We start from the raw sequence: 21,379 nt of genomic DNA, 5'->3' as shown, positions 1-21,379 counted from the left end.
GTAAAGAAAAGTATAAATGTCGATAATATTATTTGAAAACTGAGTTAACATATTTGTGTTTAGATTTATATCTTTTCTGTTTATTCATTCGAACTGTTTATATTTGTCCCTTTTAAGTTATTGTCCAGTAAATTATATATTTGTTTGTTCAAAGAGTTGTCTGGAGTCAGTTCTTCTAATATGGAACTATATATATATACATGGTAAAGTTAGGGTAATATATCATTAACCCAATATAGGTAAACCTTTGGGGTAGCTACCTTAAAGAACCGAACCCAAACACCCCATTATTCCTGTCTGAAGTCAGTTTATTGCAGCTTGGGCATTGTAGGGAGTGGTGGGGTGCTACACATTGTAGTTCTAGAATGTTAAGCTGCAGTTCTAGAACACTAGGTTGAAGTTTTAGAATTTGAACACGCATTGTCACCAGACTGTAGTTTGATCTGAGGAACAGGAGGTCAGCACAGGCCATGATTGTAGAATGCAGGCATATTTTAGTCTGGTAAATTACAGGGATTTTTACACTGGGATGGAACTGCTAATCTTGCGATTGACAGACGATCTGCCCCAATACAGTCACATTTTACGGTGCAGAACTCAGGCATTCCCACTCTCAGTTTAATCTCGGTAAATTTTGCTGAAATCCTGCAAACAGCTACGATGAGTGTTTATCTGTCAACCCCGTCTTGCCCGTATTGGATGGAATGATGTCAATTTGCACTTTTTATCTGTTATACATAACAACCTGGATGCAACAAAGAACCCTTTTCTCCTGTTTTGTACACAACCCAAAGTTTTACAAAACAAAAGATAACTTTCACCGAATCCCTCCGTTAAATCACAGTCAGTAAGTTTACATGTGTTGACAATGAAGAGGCTCACAAAACGCTGTACTTGCAATTGCGTTTCTTGTGCACTTTCATGTCCTCTTAAATACAAAGAACTGCTAAGTTCTTTATTCCAAATAACAACTCTCAGACATTACTTCCAAATGAAAACAATTGTTGTCAGAAGTGGGATTTGAACTCACACCTCCAGTGGGGACTGCAACCTAAACACAGTGCCTTGGACCGCTGGGCCATCCTGCCTGATACAGCAGACTTAGAGTGGGACCTGTTTAAAAAATTATAATTATAAATGTCTCAAAACTTATGAAATGGTTAATTAAACGTCATGATACAGTAGGTTCTCAGTCATCCGTGTCATAGTTACCAAGGGAAGGTTTCTCAACTGTCAGTCCAAATATATGGGCGTTCATGGAGACATGGAAGAAAGTCACCAGGGTGGCAATGTGTTTGACAATGGCAATACATTGCACGGGATGTGAAGGCAATGTGCAATACAGGCCAAATCCTATGGTGGGAATCAAGATCCACCAATGTTTCTGTCCACAATGTCCACCTGAATCCAGAAATGTCCCTGCCAGATGGAAAATAGACTGACAATTGGGTCAACATTGTGCAATTATCTTCAAAATGTCCAACTGAGTCCACAGATATACCTTCCAGATGGGAAATAAACTGATAACTGTCTTTATGGTCTAAATGTGTCAAATATTGCCGTACAATGCCCACAATGAGTCCAGATGTGTCCGTTTTGGTTCCTATTACCCCAAAAGTTCACAACTAGGCCAAGGGAAACTGGACTTGGTAAAAAGACATCTGCAGAAGTTTTGTCTCTCATCCAAGAGACTTCTTTAGTGTTTTTTTTTTACTCAGAAAGGTTTAACACAGAGCCCACTCCTCCACCCATACCTGACAGTTGAAAGCTGTGGGGAAAGGGGGGTTCCAAAGCTAATAGACCATTCAACAAGCAATTCTGATGCACTATACTGGCCCATTCAGGTTGAGCACTGTAAACTCTGACTGCAGCAACACAAGTTCAAATTTCAATGATGGCTTATTTTTATGGTGATTACGAGACTGAATGCAAAGTATGTATCCCCCATGTAACTCAAAGCCTATCACTTCCAGTCAATTCTATCAAAAGTGGAGCTCCTTCCAGTTACATTAACGACCAGGTGACTACTCAACATGCCCCCACCAACATACTGTTTTGAGTCTAAATGGCCAATGACATTAAACCTGTAAGCTTACTTTAAACTAGATGTGTGAAGTTGAAAGGTTGATTTTTTTCACCTGTGCTGTTGCTTAAAACCAGGTTCCACTGAGATTTGAACTCAGATTGCTGGATTCAGAGTCCAGATTCAGTGAGTGTGATGGACGTGGAGCAGTTGGAGCCTGATCAAACATTCTGGGGTCTGTTGGTGAGAAAGTCCAAAATCCAGTTGCACGTGGAGGTGTTGATGCCCAGGTCTCCAAGTTTGGCTATTAACTTAGCCGGGATGACAGTGTTGAATGCTGAGCTGAAGTCAACAAACAGTATTCGTGCATAAGTGTTCTTATTGTCCAGATGTGTGAGCACAGAGTGCAGTGCCATGGAAACCGCATCCTCTGTGCTCCTATTGCTACGGTAGGCGAACTGGTGTGAGTCCAATGTTGATGGTAGCGAGTCTTTTAGGTGTGCCAGGACCAGCCGCTCAAAGCACTTCATTACGATGGGTGTGAGTGCTACATTAAATTAAAGCTTAATTTAGTGCTACACTAAATTAAAGCTAACATTGTAGAATGGCAGCTTAACATTCTTTTACTTCAACCTAACATTCTAGAACTGCCAAGTAACATTTTAGAACTGTAACATTTCAGAACTTTTGAGTAAAATCTTTGGACCGCAACTCAAAACTTGAGAAGTGCCTGGCTAGCTCAGTCGGTAGAGCATGAGACTCTTAATCTCAGGGTCATGGGTTTGAGCCCCATGTTGGGCGGTTGTGTTTTAGAGAGTGGGAATCCCTGAGTTCTGCACAGTATCAGATGGCTGTATTGGGCCTGTCAATTGCAAGATTAGCAGTTCCATCCCAGTGTAAAAATCCCTGAAATTTACCAGTCTAAAATGTGCCTGCATTCTAGAATTGCAGCTTAACATTCCAGAACTACAATGTAACATTTTAGAACTGTAATTAACAGTTTAGGAACGCAAATCTTAAAATCCTACCACTTCAACCTATTGTTCCAGAACTACTCACAAACAAAACAACAAACTTACTCTCATTCAGAAGCCATAGAAGAGCGGTGCAAATATTTCATCACAGTGATGGCTTGTGGTAAGAAATTAGTCCTGACTCTGTTATGAATCACTAATCATATGCATACAATACATTTCATTAAGTGAGAACTACGCACTGCTGGGATTTGGACCCAGGATCTCCTGTTTACGAGACAGGCGCTTTAACCAATAAGCTACAGCACCTTCTACAGATAAACCTGTCTTGCAAGAATACAATGAGCCAATGAACAGGGTTGCTTCCATCCATCCATCTTAGCCCAGCAGCTCCAGTAGGGGACCCTTACGAACTCCAGCAAATGAAAACAGTTGAACGTGTCCTTGAGCGTCGCCTCAGGACTCACTGTTCATAGGCAGGCCTACCGAGAACAACAGAAGTCCTATGCAAGGACCTTGAGAGATGAGAGACCCTTTCCCCACAGCCCTGGTAAAATCCAACCTCCATGCCATAAGTCCCCTCATCACAAAGGTCATTAACCACTCCCTCCGGTCAGGCCATGTTCCATCAACACTGAAAACAGCTGTTATCATGCCATTTCTTATGGAAAGCAATGGAAAGCATAAAACACAGTCCTAATTTAGTCCTCCTCAACAGTTAACATAGTGTTTGCTGTGTGGCGTGTCTGTTTTTATTTCTCCCATGTTAACAGTATTGACCAATACGGTAGGCAATCTAACCTCAGCTGACACGCTCACGTCATGCAGGCAGTGTGCAGGAGCCCTAAGCTTCCAAGGTTAGACTGAAATTCATGATGATAAAAACTTTATAATCTTCACACTAAAGTTGCAAAAACACCTCCAACAAAAGGCTTTTATTCGCTTTATATGGACGTAATGTTAGGGTACAAAATGTCACTTTAGTGCTCTAGAAAATCAGGCTTCAACTTTGTTGCACATGTTAAGTATCACAAACCATGTGGAAACACTTTATTAAGTGATAATCAGGCACTGCTGGGATTTGGACCCAGGATCTCCTGTTTACGAGACAGGCGCCTTAACCACTAAGCTAAAGCACCTCCTACAACAGAGTCTGTCTTGCAAGATTACAATGAACTAGTGAAAAGGGTTCCCTCCTTCCATCCATCTTTGTCCAGCAGCTCCAGCAGGGGACCCCAAACTGCCCTTTGCCGAGCCACATAAACCAGCTCCGACTGGGGGATCCTGAGGCGTTCCCAGGCCAGGTTGGAGATGTACCCTCTCCACATAGTCCTGGGTCTTCCCCGAGGCCTCCTCCCAGCTGGACGTGCCTGGACCAGTTCTCTACGGAGCACCCCAGGAGGCATCCTTACCAGATGACCCAACCACCTCAGTTGTTTACACCGAGTACCTCCATAATGGCCATGCATCCGTGTTCATCCCCAGAGGTGCTGTGGCTTAGTTGGTTAAAGTGCCTGTCTAGTCAGCAGAAGTGCCTGGGTTCAAATCCCAGCAGCACCTTGTTGTTGCAGAGATTACCTGTACTTGTTTTTAAGTTGCCTGCCAATCAGATGTTGTTGTGGGCGGGGCATTAAGTCTGACACAGTGGTGAGTGAAATGGAGCAGTTGACTGACACAGAACTGTAATGGAGCCAAATTAGCGCATTTATTAATTAATTTCATTAGTTATCAGGCAAATAGAACACCTTGTGGGCATGTTATTGGTGTTTCTGTGTAAATGTAACAAGCAATTTTCATATGCTACCAGGGTACTTTCACAGGGATTGGGTTGATGATGACACGCCAAAAGAGGTAATCTCTCTAACAACAAGGTGCTGCTGGGATTTGAACCCAGGATCTCCTGTTTACTAGACAGGCACTTTAACCAACTAAGCCACAGCACCTCCATGAGCAGGTGTAATGTTAAGTCTTAATTTGTCTTTTACCTTGAATAAGCTAAACATACAGCATACTGACTGGCAGATTTGGGAGTAAAGTGTTACAAAAGTAATGCAAATAAAGTAATGTATTCTTTTTTGCTTTAACACAGTGATATAACGCATTACTAATTACATTTCAGTAATATTATACTTGTTAAAACAACAAGAAACACAAACATTAAACTAGAGCCAGTGAAGCTCGGTCCACTACTGACTGGCAGTATTGGGAGTAACGGGTTAGCTCGCCTAGGCTTGGCGGATCAATCCTATCCAGTCAGTCTGCAGAAGAGGTAGAAGTACCTGGCAGGTCTCTCCCTTCAGCAGTTTGAGAACGCCAGCACACTCCTTCCCATTGGTGCTGATCATCCACATCTCACCCCCATAGAGCCAGTGAAGCTCGGTCCACCAGATGGACCACTCACCATTCGAACCAGACTTGGGGGGGAACGTTTCAGGGCCCAGCACGGATCGTGCAGCAACAGCTACGGCCGCAACAGTACCTTTTGACGTCCACTGTTCCTTCCAACATGGAGCTCTTCCAGATTGTTGAGAATCTCTTGCAGCTGAATGTGCTGCCATACAAAAATGAGAAAGTGGTAACCAGGTCAAGACAAGACCAGGAGGCAGTAAGTCTGCTTGAAGAGAAGACTACGCGTGTGGAGGTGGACAGAATACTCTGCTATGCTGTAACAGTTTAACTAACTCGTCCGGCAAGGGAAAAGTACAACGCATATAAATTAAGGTAATGGGTGGATCTCTGATATCTATCGGCTATAATTTAAACATATAAGTTCAGATTTTTTTGTTCTGCAAGCTCCAACCTTTTTCCCAATATTTCCCTTCATATGAGTCAGAGCCAGCAGCACTAAGGAAGAGCAGCCTCTCCTACGGCGAGTAGTGGCGACCCACGGGGAAACTTTGGTTTCCCAGTCAGTTCCAGTAGTACAGGTGACAAAGTGGTGGATAAAACGAGGACTGTGTGTCGGCGTTGTTGGTACGTGAGTGGAAATACATCCAACGTGCTAACGCATATCCAACGCCATCACCCAGACATGCCAATCACTGGAACGACACAAAAAAAAACTGTCCAACGTCTCCTCCCTACAGTGGTTAACCAGGCTTTAGATCCAAATACAAATAGGGCCAAAAAATCACTGAATCAATCAGGATTTCCACATCACCTTCAATGCCCCATATCCACTCGTAGAGTAACCTGGCCTCAAGTATTTGCTGTATGTACTCAAACCTCGTTCCAACGTGCCATCCCGTCCACCGGGACTTCAGCGGACCGTTCCACCCCTTTAATACATGTCAATCAAGCTGAGCTTGTAAAGGCCATACAGTCTGATTAGTTAAGTGGAAACACCTGTGGGAGTGGAACATGGATGTGTAGAGATGGGCTTTCAAACATTGCACCTTTTTGACATGTCAAAATAGGAAAAGCAAAGGTAGAAATAAAGAGGAGTTATGGCTTAACTCAGTTTACATTTTTACACAGGACATAAGGCATGACAAAGTCAAGAAAGTAGATGTAAACCTTTCAAGTAACCTTGTTCACCATGGACTAAACATACTTAAAGACTGACTATAACTTCGGTTAATTAGAAAGCTTACCATGTTTTATCACCTTCACTCATGTTAGTTTTCCATATATCTGCTACTATCATATTCCCTTCCTAATTGCACCATAAAGAAGCAAAGAACAATCATCAATGACAGAGAGCATATGAAGTGAATCATTACTCTCTGTCAGCTTCACGCTCAGAAAGGAATATCACGACTCATCATCGTGGTCAGCGAGACCAAACACTTTAGAAACACATTCCTCAAGTCAGAAACTCTAGAAATGATCCCTGAAAGTATAGTCTTGGTTAGACTGAGGGGGGAAACTGCATCTCATTCACTGCAGAGTGATTGTCACTCAGGGTTCAGAGGGACAGAAGCTAATCGTTACGTGCTCCAGATGACTCTGAGGTGAGAAAATCTATTTAGATCTTTAAGAAGACCGACACGTAGATTTGAATTAGATTTTCAGTCACTGTCTCAATACTTCAAATGTGCGGGGCTTTAACCGGTATGTTATTTAAGCTTGCAATTGATATGGGTTGATCAAAAATTGTTATATTTATTGCTGATTAGAAAACTATTTACATGACAGCATCGAGCTTCAGATCAATGGTGTTGTCATGGTAACAAACAAACTATATACAGAACGTTTTGCAACAATGAATACAACACATGCGGTTGCAATTATGAAGTAAAATGTAATGACCAAGAGTTTTCATACTCAGTATAACTTTCTTTTTTTAACTTTTTTTTGTGATCAGTGTGATTTTTTTTGTTTTTGGTTCTTTTTTATTTTTTTTATTTCCACACCAGGTGTGTGTGTGTGTGTGTGTGTGTGTGTGTGTGTGTGTGTGTGTGTGTGTGTGTGTGTGAGGCTCTCTATAGGTGTCTGACGGGCCGGTCGGGGTTAGAGTAAAGAGTGGAAATAACAAAGTCATAAAAAGTCGTAGTATAGTATGTCGTGACAAGTCCAGATTTATAGTTCTTGTTGTAAAACAAGAAGAATCTAAAGTGCCCTGGAGAATGCAGGCATCGATCCCACTACCTGTAACTTGCTAAGCAGGCGCTCTACCATTTGAACCATTTGAAAAAGTAAAAGAAAATCATAAACAGTCATAGTATAGTATTTCAAAAAATTCATAAAAGTCATAGTATAGTATGTCAAAAAATTCATAAAAAGTAAAAAAAAAACACTCGGCCATGACAACCTGAAAAACAGTGTTTTACCTATTTGGACCAATGTTCATAAACTTTTCAATTGGTTAGTAGTAGTTACCAGACACGGGCAAAAGTGCAAATCGTAGTGCACTGCCTGTGTCTGTGGATCCAAGTGGAGGCAGCTTGATTGATTGATATGCTCCCTTATTTGTACCATAACAATTCACTTCAATTTTATTTATAGTACCAATTCGTAACAAGAGTTATCTCGAGACACTTTATAGATAGAGTAGGTCTAGACCACATTCCAGAATTTACAAGGACCCAACAGTTCTAGTAGTTTCCTCCAGAGCAAGCAACAGCGCGACAGTGGCGAGGAAAAACTTCCTTTTAGGCAGAAACCTCGGTCAGACCCAGGCTCTTGGTAGGCGGTGTCTGATGGGTTGGGGTTAGAGTAAAGAATGGAAATAACAAAAATAGAAAAAATGGTAGTTTGTAGCAGTTCTTTTTAGTAGGGCACCGCAGAGTGTAGCAGATGAACATGGAGCGGGACCATGGCGACAGCTGCTACCATGATTTTGGAGCCTCCCTGATCCGAGGGAACATGCTGGGGAAAAAGAACATAAAGACTCCGGGGAGTGACTCCCCAGAGCTAGGTTAGTAAACAGCATTTCTGGGACATGGATGCACATAAATGAAAAGATAGAAAGCTAGAGGAGAGAGGAGCTCAGTGTATCAAGGAAGTCCCCAGCTGTCTAAAACTATTACAGCATAATTAAGAGAGACAGGGTAAAGAGAGGAGCCTGGTCGGGCTAGAACTCTCCCCAACCGGATCGGGCTGTGTTCAGGAGTTATTACGCTGCGAAAGCGAGCCAGAACCAGAGACGGACAACATGTGTCCCAACCATAGATTGTGGTCCCAAAAGTTGACATCAGCGCGGACAGCAGTGTGCAAACTGATTATCAGTGCAACAAAGTTACCAGTTGCCTGATTTTCCAGAGCACTAAAGTGACATATAATGTTGTCTTGTACCATAACAATACATGTGGCTGAAAACAGTCTATGCCAGTGGAGTGGAATGCTGGCTTAAATAGGTGTAGGTGGGCTGCCAATTTTGGGAATCACTGGTTTAGACTTCCACCGATGACATTCATCAAGTGTGCAGGTGATGACGGATGGCCTCGCGCCCTCTCACCCATCTCACCCCAGACACAAACTATTCCAGCTTCTCTCCTCTGGTAGGCGCTACAGAGCACTGTACGCCAAAACCAACAGACTCAAGAACAGTTTCTTCCCACAAGCCATCACTCTGATGAGATCTTTGCACCGCTCTTCTATGGCTTCTGAATGAGAGTAAGTTTGTTGTTTGTTTGTGAGAAGTACTCAAGGGGGTGCTGTGGCTTAGTTGGTTAAAGTGCCTGTCTAGTAAACAGGAGATCCAGGGTTCAAATCCCTGCAGCACCTTGTTGTTGCAGTCATTACCTCTGTTTGTGTCATGTCTACCAAATCCCCATGCTACTCATCAAGCCCTGGTAGCAAATGAAAAAGGCATGTTACATTTACACAGAAACACTACATCAACACAGACTTAAGATAACACATGAAATTCAGAGCAATGCAAGTTTAAGCTAGTTCATACATCAGGTTTTGTGGTTCTGTTTATAGAAACTACATCCTGTTATATCGCGTGATCATACATGAATTTTCGAGATCCTGTGGGTCCTTGTGACTTCAGTGGCCCGTCAGGTGGGTGTTGACGGACTGCGGATCACAGAGCAGACACGAAGCGGAGTGGATCCACAGTTGGTGGAAGTCAGGGGTAAGGCCTCCTGCACACTGCCTGTGTGGTGTGAGCATGGCATTTCTGTTGCGTGGCATTTTCTTGGTCTTTGCACACCAGTAACATTTCTGACATGGCGATGTTGCTGCTAGCCTTGTTTGTACACATGTGTGTTTCTCATTGACATGTGATTCAATAACTTGTTAATTATTAATCTGGACTGGTTCAGAAATTACTCAGATCATCTAAAGGGGGTGGATTAACTACCCACATTACACCTGGAATACCCACAAGATTTGAATGATCCTTTGGAATTGAAGTGCTTGGGAATCCCCATCAGTCATTCAGAACTGCCCAAGGTACTTGTGAGATAGGCTCTATCTTTGTCTGGTTGATGGTACTAACTGTAATGGAGTCTGTCAGGCCTCCGGGGTTCTCCGCTGTAAAAACAGAAACCCACAGAAACAAACAGAAAATCACAGTGATTTCCAACTACAGAATAAATAATAATTCAGTGAGATATAGGGGAGGATGACATTTTGAGAAATTACAGTTCATTGGTGGTGCAGATCCCTACCAGTTGGCTCCCTCTTCTTAGATCCATGATGACACAGTGATTCTTCTTTCAGTTGTATATCGCGATATAGTCAACTAATATCAAATAATCAATGTATTAATTTTCATTCCAGCAGCACTGAAGACGTTAAAATCACGCGGTCAGTGCCCAAAGTGCCAGTGCTAGTGTTTGCTTGGCAGTTTCTTTTAATAATATCCCCATGTATTCTTGTTACCACTGCTGTCGTATTTGTTTGTTTTGCCGCGCGTATGTCCTGTGTTTTTCTTTTTTTGTATGCAAATAGCGCTGTGCCACACCCAACTCATGATTGGCTGCAGCTGTTGAGTACGGGATATTTAAAGAAGCAAGATGGCGGAGGTCAGGGGGGAAGAGGCAGGCATTCCTCATCCTCCTCGCCTCCCAACCGGCCAGCCACACGTTGTCTTATTAAGTTGATGTTGGTTCAGTACTTTTCAGTTTCCTATGTGTAAGGGTGGACCTCTAGAAGTGTTTGGTTTTTCTCCTGTTTTTCTCAGTTTATCGGCACGGCGCCACAGCAAGAAGGCGTTGTAGGCAGACACGTCGAGGATGTTGTGGAACACGTTGAGGGGCCAGCGCGCCGTCTTCCTGCGGCAGCTGTACGTGCCCACAAGCTTGTTCCCTGTGTGTGTGTCCAAACAAGAACATGGAACATGGAACGAGATGGAAGAAAAAATGTAAAAACTACACACACACACACAAAGACAATTGTACGGCAATGGTAAACAAAAAAACAAAACAAAATAACAACAAAGCAATACAACACCTTGAAAGGGCACCAGCTGCTCGTCCACCGTCATGTCGGCGCCCGGGTTGTAGAGGCGAGCCAACTGCCTGTCCACGTGTCCCACACCTCTCGTACGGCCTCATTGCGGGACCGGTACACGCCTCCAGCTGAAGAGGAAGTGATGCAGCGGCGCCTAGAAGCTGAGGAGACAGGCTTAATTGCGGGTGGTGGAACATGTCTATGTCTGTGGATCCTCATGGAGGCAGCTTGATTGATTGTTATGCTCCCTTATTTGTGCAGTATTACCAAGATCTAATTTTTTATCAAACCGGGTTGGGTAAGTAACCTTTCTGGTTACTTCTTGACAAACAAAGCAAGTAAGGTTACTCAAAGAAAGTTACTGGCTGGGAATCAAGCAAGTTGGTTGGTTCTCTTAACGTTTAGGGAACGTTATAACCAGGAGGGAACGTTCCCTAAACGTTAGTTTTTGGTTTGGTTCGAACTAACCTTTAGAGAACCAAATACTAACGTTCCCTAACGTTCTCTAAACGTTCCGTGTTAGTGGGGTACTTATCGCTGTCAAAAGGTATGGTGTTATGTTTGACAATGATACTCAATACAGGAAACATGACAATGCATAACATTTTTTTTTATTCTTTAAGTTTGTCTTTTTGTCGTTAATGGCCACAAGTGAACAGTTCCTTTCTGCCTTTGACCGACATATTTCGGCTTTTTTTTCCAGCCCCTGAACATGACCAGCAGAGCAGAGTGGCGCAGCGGGAGCGTGCTGGGCCCATAACCCAGAGGTCGATGGATCGAAACCATCCTCTGCTAATTGCCATGCTTCATATCAGCACTAAATATGTTTCCAGTCTGTTGATATTTAACAAAGCATCTGTTGCTGCTAGTGTCTGAAGTGAAATGTCTCTGCCGGCTGAAGAGTAAACTTAATAGTTTGTGAAGTTCATTTCATCCATAAAAGTAGAAACTACAGTGCTCATACCTGCTGTAACACCCATTAAAACTGGCGCATAAAACAATATATACATTACACTACAGTTAATAAATACTGTAAATAGAAACATGTATGTTTAAAGTGCTTGTTGTGCTGTCTACCAGTCAGATTACCACAGGAGGTAATATCTGTTGCAGCTCTTTTAAAGACTCTACCATAATACCTGCTGGAGATGCCAGGTCCTCATACATGTAAAGCATGAGCTCTACCACTGAGCTACATCCCCTGAAGATTTTCAGTTTTTTTACTTTTTTCTGAGATAGACTTAGACTTATCTTTATTAATCCTTTTGGGAAGACTCCCGCAAGGAAATTGAAAATCACTGAATAAAAGAAGAAACCTGGGTAAAACGTGTAATGTTAATGTGTAAAGGGCTTCAAATCTGTAAATGCAACTGCGGTGGCTGGAAATCAAACCTGGGCAAAATGCTTGCACTGCCATGACATAATGCATAGTCAAAAAGTAACATATCTGTTGCCTTTCTGCTGGACAATACAACGTTTACTGCAAATCTTGTAACACAGACTGAAAATAAATGCTAAGAAATACATTGCTGGAGACGGGTGGCTTCCAGTAGTTATGAGATAACACAATAATGTTATTGAAGGCACACCTGCAGTTTGGTATATGAGTCATTGATGAATCAATGGTTTGCTACCACCCTTAAAGAGTGCCTTTTGTTGTCTCAGTCTCAGAAAAAGCTACAGAATCAGTGTTCAACCACCTGTCATTTTCTTTTCACCATCAGTTGTGTTTTTTTTGTTTTTTAACACACCTGCCCCACGTGAGAGTTGAACTCACAACCCTCAGATTATGAGACTGACGCGCTGCCTACTGTGCCAACAAAGCTATGAAAGCATCAACAATGGTTAGGAAGATTTCTGAAATACTAACAATTTGGTCTTTAATCTCAATAAAAACAATGTTTCTGGAAACCTATGTACTCACACAAAGGCTAAGATCGACCCTAGATGCTTTGTCGTGACCCCTTGAAAAGGCCAGGACAAAAGACCGTGTGCAAAGGTTGAAGGAAACGCGAGAATATGACCACAACAAAATAAATGATAATTCAATGATGGTGGTAGTCAGTTTAGTCAGTGGTGAATGTGTATGCATGGATGAGTGTGAGGTATGGTGTCAGTGATTTATGCTGGACAGTGTAAAACTAACAAAGGTGAGCGGGAGAGGTGCTGGACTGAGAGACCTCTAGGGCAATCACAGATGCACAACCAATAATAAAACACTACTGAGTGAATGCGTTCAGAAAATGAAGAACATTGTTCAGAAAGCTTAATGAAGCTTCATTTGACCATAACTATTAACCACTTGAACCTGGTAAAAGGTATGAGGTAGTCCTGCATAGCTAGCTAGTGATTTATCTACTGTAAACTCTGTCTCCCCCACCTCTTTTTTTTATCCTTGTTACGTCTCGCCAAGAAATATTATGCTTTTGGGTCATCCGTCCATCTCTACATCCAAAATTCTTTATTAATCCCCAAAGGGAAAATCTGGAAAGAATGAGCCTTCGAGCCAGATTTGAACCAGCGACTTAAGGATTTCTGCTTTATGCTTCTACAGTCCTCCACTCTACCAACTGAGCTATCGAAGGGAGATAATATATGTACTTGCACATCCCATTCTTGTGAATGTGATAACACAGGACCCCCTGGAGGGAATTTCTTCAGATTTTGCAAACACTATCACATGAACTCGCAGATCAATTGACGAGTATCCCACCCAGAAAACAGATTTTAGACCTGGAACGAGCCTGGAACGTTCATTCAGATGATAAGGGAAAAAGCAAGTCAAGAACAGGTTTTAAAGGACTTGCCACAGACAGTGAACACAGCAGTAGATATGTCTACTGTGTACAAACACATGGTAACTTTACATGTGTTGACAAAGAAGATGCTCACAAATCTCTGTACTTGCCATTGAGTTCCTTGCTCACATTCATGCTCTCTTAAATACAAAGAATTGCTAAGTTCTTTTTTCCCAATATCATGTCTCAGACATTTGTTCCAGATGAAAACACTAGTTGTCAGAAGTGGGATTTGAACCCACGCCTCCATTGGAAACTGCAACCTGAACACAGTGCTTTGGGCCGCTCGGCCATCCTGACTGACCCAACAGACATCCAGTAGGACCTGTCTCAAAAATTATAATATAGTAACTTAAACATGTCATGATATAGTAGGTTCTCAGTCATCCATGTCATAGTTAACAAGGGAAGGTTTCTCAACTGTCAGCCCAAATATATGGAGACATGGAGACATGGAAGAAAGTCACCAGGGTGGCAATGTGCTTGACAATGGCAATACATTGCGCGGGATGTGAAGGCAATGTGCAATACAGGCCAAATCCTATGGTGGGAATCAAGATCTACCAATGTTTCTGTCCACAATGTCCACCTGAATCCAGAAATGTCCCTGCCAGATGGGAAATAGACTGACAATTGGGTCATCATTGTGCAGTTGTCTTCAAAATGTCCAACTGAGTCCACAAATACACCTGCCAGGTGGGAAATAAACTGATGACTGTCTTCATGGTCTAAATTTGTCAAATATTGCTGTACAATGTCCACATTGAGTCCAGATGTGCCCGTTTTGGTTCCTGATCCATGCTATTACCCCAAAAGATCACAACTAGGCCAAGGACAACTGGACTTTGTAAAAGGTTCTCTGCAGAAGTTTTGTCTCTCATCCAAGAGACTTCTTTAGTTGTTTTTTTACACAGAAAGGGTTGGACACAGAGCCCACTCCCCCACCCATATCTGACAGTTGAAAGCTGTGGGGAAAGGGGGGTTCCAAAGCTAATAGACCATTCAACAAGCAATTCTGATGCACTATACTGGCCCATTCAGGATGAGCACTGTATACTCTGACTGCAGCAACACAAGTTCAAATTTTAGTGATACCTAATTTTTATGGTGATTACAAGACTGAATGCAAAGTGTGTATCCCCCATGTAACTCAAAGCCTATCACCTCCAGTCAATACTGTCAAATCTGGAACTCCTTCAAGTTACATTGACGACCAGGTGAGTCCTCAACATGCCCCCACCAACATACTGTTTACAGTCTAAATGGTCAAGGACATTACACCTGTAAGCTTACTTTAAACTACTTGTGGAAAGTTGATAGGTTGATCTTTTTCACCTGTGCTGTGGCTTAAAATCAGGTTCCACTGAGATTTGAACTCAGAGTCCAGTGTGCTAACCATTACACCATGAAACCTTCAAAAGTCTTACAACAGTTTGCTAGGCAGTTTCTTTCATTATATCAACATGTGTGATATTAAAGGCACACAACAATCACAACGATTAAAATATCACGCCCCAACATATTCTCGGTTTACTATTTACTATTCACTATTTACAACATGGCCAGACGTAATCCGGCTAAGAAGCAGCACTTTTCAGGGTGGAGATTGAAACCCTCACATCTCAGTTTAATTTGCAGTAAAGTATACACCTACATGTAAAGTGTACCTATATTTAAATAAACACACGGTAGCAAAGTTTATGCAGTGTTTTTTAATTTTACTCGTGTTTTTTCGTGAGTCAGTGTAAATATTAGTGCAAATCAGTATTACACTATATTTCAGGTTGTTGTGGCCGAGTGGTTAAGGCGATGGACTTGAAATCCATTGGGGTCTCCCCTCGCAGGTTCGAATCCTGCCAACAACGAGAGGCGCTCTTTAATTGTGGTCACACATCTCATTATGACAAACGGCAGATGTGCCTTCATGGATAACACTATAATATCAAATAGTTACTGGAAGCCACTGATGCATCTCTGAGTATCTATTTTCATTGTCAATGCCCAGATGTGTTGCAGTTGATATGGCTTTGGTTCCCAGCCAGTAACTTTCGTTACTTGCTTTATTCGTCAAGAAGTAACCAGAAAGGTTACTCTCCCAACCCGGTTTGATAAAACATTAGATCACTGTTATATCGCACAAATAAGGGAACATAACAATCAATCAAGCTGCCTCCATGAGGATCCACAGACATAGACATGTTCCACCACCCGCAATTAAGCCTGTCTCCTCAGCTTCTAGACGCCGCTGCATCACCTCGCATCTGCGTTTGTGACAGTTTCTCACAGTTAGCAAAGCTCACATAAAGCAAATGCTTGTGGCTTAAAGATCGAGCTCCCTGGAGTGATCCAACTCTGGGATTTATCCTTCTACAGAAGACCATAGAGGCAGCTTCTCCAATTTCTGAGTAACAGGAAAATAGCCTGATAAGCATACATGTGCAGCACGACCTCAAAAGGCCATAAAGCAAATGCTTGTGGCTTAAAGATCAAGTTGGCGCTCATAAAACATCAGCCAGGCGCAGTCTCTGTGGCGCAATAGGTCAGCGCAGTCGGCTATTAACTGAAAGGATGGTGGTTCAAGTCCACTCAAAGACGATTGTTGCTTAAATAACCTGGAGTTAGCCAACTCTAGGATCTAAGAGCTCAAAGATAACCCAAGTGGCTTTTCATCAGAAGGTACAGTTCTGCAAGCCATGTACATATTCATCTTTGCAGTCATTGGTATGCAGGTCACTTTATGTAATACAAGCAAATACATAAGGCCCCACCCAACAGTTTAGTGATAGGTGGCGTGCAACTGTATGTAAATGATCAAGCTTGTTCCTGTGACCAAGAAACCACCAGCAAAATGACTGATACATCATCAGTTCCAGAACTTTCTTGGATGCCAAGTATTTGAATTCAAAGTCAGATTTCAATTGACATGTAAGAAAAATGCAATGCACGTCCAGCTTCTACATTTCAGCATGAGTCAGCTTCCCCAATTTCTGAGTAACAGGAAAATAGCCTGATAAGCATACATGTGCAGCTCAACCTCAAAAAGCCATAAAGCAAATGTTTGTGGCTTAAAGATCGAGCTCCCATTCATAAAACATCAGACATATGCAGTCTCTGTGGCGCAATAGGTCAGCGCAGTCGGCTGTTAACCGAAAGGATGGTGGTTCAAGTCCACCCAGGGACGTTTGTTGCTTAAATAACCTGGAGTGAGCCAACTCTGGGATTTATCCTTCTGCAGAAGACCATAGAGCAGCCCAAAGATAACCCAAGTGGCCTTACCTCTATTAGAAGGTACAGTTCTGCAAACCATGTAAATATTAATCTTTACGGTCATCAGAGATGGGAAGTAACAAAACACAAATACTTCATTACTGTACTCAGTTGAATTTCAGGTATTTTTACTTTACTATTTATTTTTGGGCGACTTTTACTTCTACTCGATTATCGGTACTTTCTACTCCCTACATTTTACAAAATTGGCTTGTTACTTTAGTTTTGTACTAAAGGTTGTCTATCAGGTGTGATTGGAGTCCATGTCGGAGAATAGCGCGGACATGCGCCTCATGCGAGACAAAAGTGAGAGAAAAGAAAAAGAGACTAGCTGTCCGGAGGATAATCAGCTGAGAATGTGTGTGTGTCTTTGAGAACTGTAAGTCATAGAACTGATGTTGTCAGTTCATGTAAGCCTGTTGTTGTGTTGGTCTGTAGTTCTGGTACATTTAAAAGTTACTTGTTTACCTTCTTCTACTGTTGGCTAGGTTACACCTGGCTGTTGATCGATATAATGGCGATTGTTGAACGTCCTTGCTCATTAAGATAATGTAATTAGTAGTTGGTTTATTGTTATTATTTACTAGCATATATGATTCCTATACATTGTGTATGGTAGCCTTTACAATGTTGTTTATTTCATTTATTACCACACACACATTCATAGCAGAGCTGCCCCCCCCCCCATGTTTATACTGATGATTGATTGTAATAAATCAACAGAGAGAAGTTGTCTCCATCTGTGTTTTAACAGACACACCTGGGCCGAAGTTGGAAACCACAATCAGCTTTAAATCCAGTTCTAATCTAGTCCTCACTAAATTTCAAATAATTTCCCTGGAGTTACCATTACAAAATTTAATCTAATTAAATTGGAACATACACAGACTTCTCACAAAATCACACTTGAATTCATATCTTGCTACTCGGTCAGAATCTTATTAACCTGGAGTCCCAGTCTCTGTCAATATAAATAGGCTATATGTTTATATATGTTTTAGGCCTATTGGGAGACAGCCATTTAAAATGTAGGCAATGGCATATAAAGAATAAAGAATAAAGAGTCTTTTCTCCATGTCTACTGTAGTTTCTCAGTGTGCTCTCTAGTAACATGTGTCTGGTCCAGGGAGCTTTGTCATTCATAAGGCTACTTTTACTTTTATATTTTAAGTATATTGCCAAGCCTGTACAGATGGAGGAGAGATGAAATGTGTCAGTAATATAGGAGATTGTTGGCTGGAAGTATGGAGATACTAATATGCATTACTTAAAAGGAGAAAACTAAAAATATTCTATGGTCATGTAAGCATGTGTTTCCAATAAAAAGATTGACTTGAGAATAATTACTTGGTCTATAAGTGATGCTCAGAGGCCCGACGTGGCCCTTCTATGTTCATGTTAGTATGTGTTTTCCAATCAAAATTTGACTCGAGAATAATTAATTAGTCTATAAATGATGCTCAGAGGCCCACATGGCCCTCACCTTGTTCGGCTTATTGAAGAGGCAGCTCCCGCCCCCCTGGAACAAGAACTGGATGTACTCATCAACGCTGCAGCAAGAAAACTTTCTGGGTAGATAGTATCTGCATTCACACACACGCGCACGCACGCACGCACACACGCACACGCACGCACACACACAGATCAAGACCAGGACATGACAAAAAAATTAAAAACTGCTCAATACTTTTCTGCCAGTAAGGAATGTGGGTGTCTGTGCCACCACTTTGCAATCTGACATAAATGTTACCATCTGTAGTAGGATATTACTCATATGAATAATTCAAATCTGTATGGTTCCCTCTGTTTAGGAGAGCCAAATCACATTAAAAAAATCACATTCTGTGTAGTAACTACTTTTAATTATTAATTTTGTAATTCTTTCAAGGTGGTGGGCATGCTGGTGTCTGATGTTTCAACGCATCAAATACAAGCTGTGATTGAGATTGTGAGTAAAAGTCAAAGCATCCCTCTGTTACCGGTGTTTAATTGTCTAATTAAGCAAAATGAACAGAACAAATTGCAGCGACAAGAAAACAGTCTTGCTGTTTAATTTTGTCAACAAACAGAGAAGAGATTAATTTTACAGGTCTGTTGTGTTTTGTTTTTGTTGTTCACATCAGTGTGCTATGATGTGAATGTTTACCCTGTGTCTTCCATGATGCAGCCCAGCTAAGCATCTGGGCACCTGCAGTCCCCTGTAATGAAGACAAGGAGGAAGAAGAGCACAGATGAGTGGGAAAAGGTGACTCAAAGGAAAGGAAAGGAAAGGAAAAAAATAATGTGTTAATTGGCATTTACAACCCAAGATATAACACTTCACATGCTGCAGCGAGAGTTATGATCAGCAAAGAAGAATAGACTTTCCATAGAACTGGCACCTAGTGACAGAGGTATGGAGAGCCTATAGTGTGTGCACTGAGCTCTTGTCCTGACGTTAAATAATAGGCATAGTCCAGTGTTCAGTGGCAGCCATGTTCTAACCCCCGCCCCCTCCTTCTTGGACACAGGTGACTTGTCACCCAATAGAAGAGTCTAATGACAGAAGAGAACTGATGGACACGGATACAACACCCAACTCTCTCTCCAACACCCCCCCCTCAAAACCATCCCTCCTCCTCTCAATCCTTCCCACAGTTAGCGCCTGGTTTATTAGATCTCTCTATCGCCCCCCTGCATTATCAAGGTTTCATGTTGTCTTTTACCTGCAGAGTTGCGTACGTTGTTCCACCTCATGCCGATGTTCTGGCCGAGACTCTGGCACAAAGTGATGGCCTACATTCCCATACTGGAACAAATACCCATTGGAAAACTTTATTTTGAGATGGGGACAACATTAATATCAATGCTAAAGTTAACTTGGGCTGCACCAAACATGATGTACTTAAAACCAGGATTAAAGTAATGATAATGATAAAATAAGGGCTACAGCCAGCAGCAAGTTTAGCTTAGCATAGAGGCTGGAAGCAGGGCTCTGTCAAACGGTGACAATAGCCTTAAAAGTTGTTAAGTCTGTACAAAAACAAAAGTGTAAAAACAACATAAGTAAAGAAGTTAAATCAGTACTTCTACTTTTACCAGAGTATTTGTTAAACACATTATCTCTTCTTCTACTTGAGCACGGGCAGTGAGTACTTTTGCCATCTCTGGCGGCCTCTGTATTGTTCTGTTTAGAGTATGTAATATTGTGTGTATAGACTAGTGTGTATATTTTTTGTTTTGGTTGTTTTGTGTTTTGTGTGTAAGCACAGTGTGAGCAACACACAAAAAAATTCCTCGTATGTGTCCTCATACCTGGCGAATAAAGCTGATTCTGATTCTGATTCTGGTTCTGGTATGCAGGTCACTTGATGTAATCCAAGCAAATACATAAGGCCCCCCCCAACAGTTTTGTGATACATGGCGTGTAACTGTATGTCAATGATCAAGCTTGTTGCTGTGACCAAGAAACCACCAGTATAATGACTCATACATCATCAGTTCCCAAATTGTCTTGGATGCCAAATATTTGAACTCAAAGTCAGAATCCAAGTGACATGTAAGAAAAATACAATGCACGTCCAGCTTCTACATTTCCAAATGAGTCAGCTTCTCCAATTTCTGAGTAACAGGAAAATAGCCTGATAAGCATACATGTGCAGCGCAACCTCAAAAAGCCATAAAGCAAATGCTTGTGGCTTAAAGATCGAGCTCCCGCTCATAAAATATCAGACAGGTGCAGTCTCTGTGGCGCAATAGGTCAGCGCAGTCGGCTGATAACCGAAAGGATGGTGGTTCAAGTCCACCTAGGGACGTTTGATGCTTAAATAACCTGGAGTAAGCCAACTCTAGGGTTTATCATTCTGCAGGTGAATATAGAGCAGCCCTAAGATAACCCAAGTGGCCTTACCTTTATCTGAAGGTACAGTTCTGAAAACCATGTACTGTACATATTAATCTTTACGGTCATTGGTATGCAGGTCACTTGATGTAATACAGGCAAATACATAAGGCCAGACAGAGACAAAAAGTGAGAGAAAAGAAAAAGAGACTAGCTGTCTAAAGGATAACCAGTTGACATTGTGTGCGTCTTTGAGAACTGTAAGTCATATAACTGATGTTGTCAGTTCATTTAAACTAATGAGGAAGAATTTGACAAATCAAAATTAAGTCCAGGAACTTATTCTTTCAAACATCACACAGGAGTCTCTCAAGTCCTGACCAGTCCTTGACCGGGAATCGAACCCGGGCCGCAGCGGTGAGAGCACCGAATCCTAGCCACTAGACCATCAGGGAGTCACATTTTTCAAATTTATCTTTGTAGATGTGAGTTGTCTTTTCACTTACTGGAATGACTCATATTGTTTTAGGCGAGGAATGGCGCCTGGCTAGAGCTTCAGAAGGCAGGACATGACAGATTACACATCTGTCACATAGTCAGTTTGTAGTCTTAAATACCAAGTCTCTTGCTGTTCTTTGACTAGTTGACCACC

The 21,379-nt window shown here is 41.9% G+C and overlaps 1 long non-coding RNA gene and 7 other non-coding genes across 8 annotated transcripts; 4 read left to right on the top strand and 4 right to left on the bottom strand.

Annotated features, from left to right (window-relative positions):
• Window positions 1-4,063: 4,063 nt before the first annotated feature.
• On the bottom strand, window positions 4,064-4,136 carry trnat-cgu (transfer RNA threonine (anticodon CGU)). The gene has a single exon. It is a non-coding gene; the product is annotated as a tRNA-Thr (tRNA).
• Window positions 4,137-4,866: 730 nt separating this feature from the next.
• Window positions 4,867-4,940, bottom strand: trnat-agu (transfer RNA threonine (anticodon AGU)). The gene has a single exon. It is a non-coding gene; the product is annotated as a tRNA-Thr (tRNA).
• Window positions 4,941-6,632: 1,692 nt separating this feature from the next.
• Window positions 6,633-6,845, bottom strand: LOC116682978 (small nucleolar RNA U3). The gene has a single exon (XR_004330498.1). It is a non-coding gene; the product is annotated as a small nucleolar RNA U3 (small nucleolar RNA).
• A 2,246-nt stretch (window positions 6,846-9,091) lies between these two features.
• Window positions 9,092-9,165, top strand: trnat-agu (transfer RNA threonine (anticodon AGU)). Its single transcript has one exon. It is a non-coding gene; the product is annotated as a tRNA-Thr (tRNA).
• A 6,258-nt stretch (window positions 9,166-15,423) lies between these two features.
• On the top strand, window positions 15,424-15,505 carry trnas-uga (transfer RNA serine (anticodon UGA)). Its single transcript has one exon. It is a non-coding gene; the product is annotated as a tRNA-Ser (tRNA).
• A 1,242-nt stretch (window positions 15,506-16,747) lies between these two features.
• trnan-guu (transfer RNA asparagine (anticodon GUU)) lies at window positions 16,748-16,821 on the top strand. Its single transcript has one exon. It is a non-coding gene; the product is annotated as a tRNA-Asn (tRNA).
• Window positions 16,822-18,462: 1,641 nt separating this feature from the next.
• On the bottom strand, window positions 18,463-19,677 carry LOC116682977 (uncharacterized). The gene is made up of 3 exons (XR_004330497.1): window positions 19,613-19,677; window positions 19,054-19,105; window positions 18,463-18,490 (listed from the first exon to the last, which is right to left on the bottom strand). It is a non-coding gene; the product is annotated as an uncharacterized LOC116682977 (long non-coding RNA).
• A 950-nt stretch (window positions 19,678-20,627) lies between these two features.
• trnai-gau (transfer RNA isoleucine (anticodon GAU)) lies at window positions 20,628-20,701 on the top strand. Its single transcript has one exon. It is a non-coding gene; the product is annotated as a tRNA-Ile (tRNA).
• The last annotated feature ends 678 nt before the right edge of the window (window positions 20,702-21,379 follow it).

Source organism: Etheostoma spectabile, unplaced genomic scaffold, assembly GCF_008692095.1.
Source record: "Etheostoma spectabile isolate EspeVRDwgs_2016 unplaced genomic scaffold, UIUC_Espe_1.0 scaffold00018861, whole genome shotgun sequence".
Lineage (NCBI taxonomy): Eukaryota > Metazoa > Chordata > Actinopteri > Perciformes > Percidae > Etheostoma > Etheostoma spectabile.
This window is presented reverse-complemented; position numbering and strand designations above follow the sequence as displayed.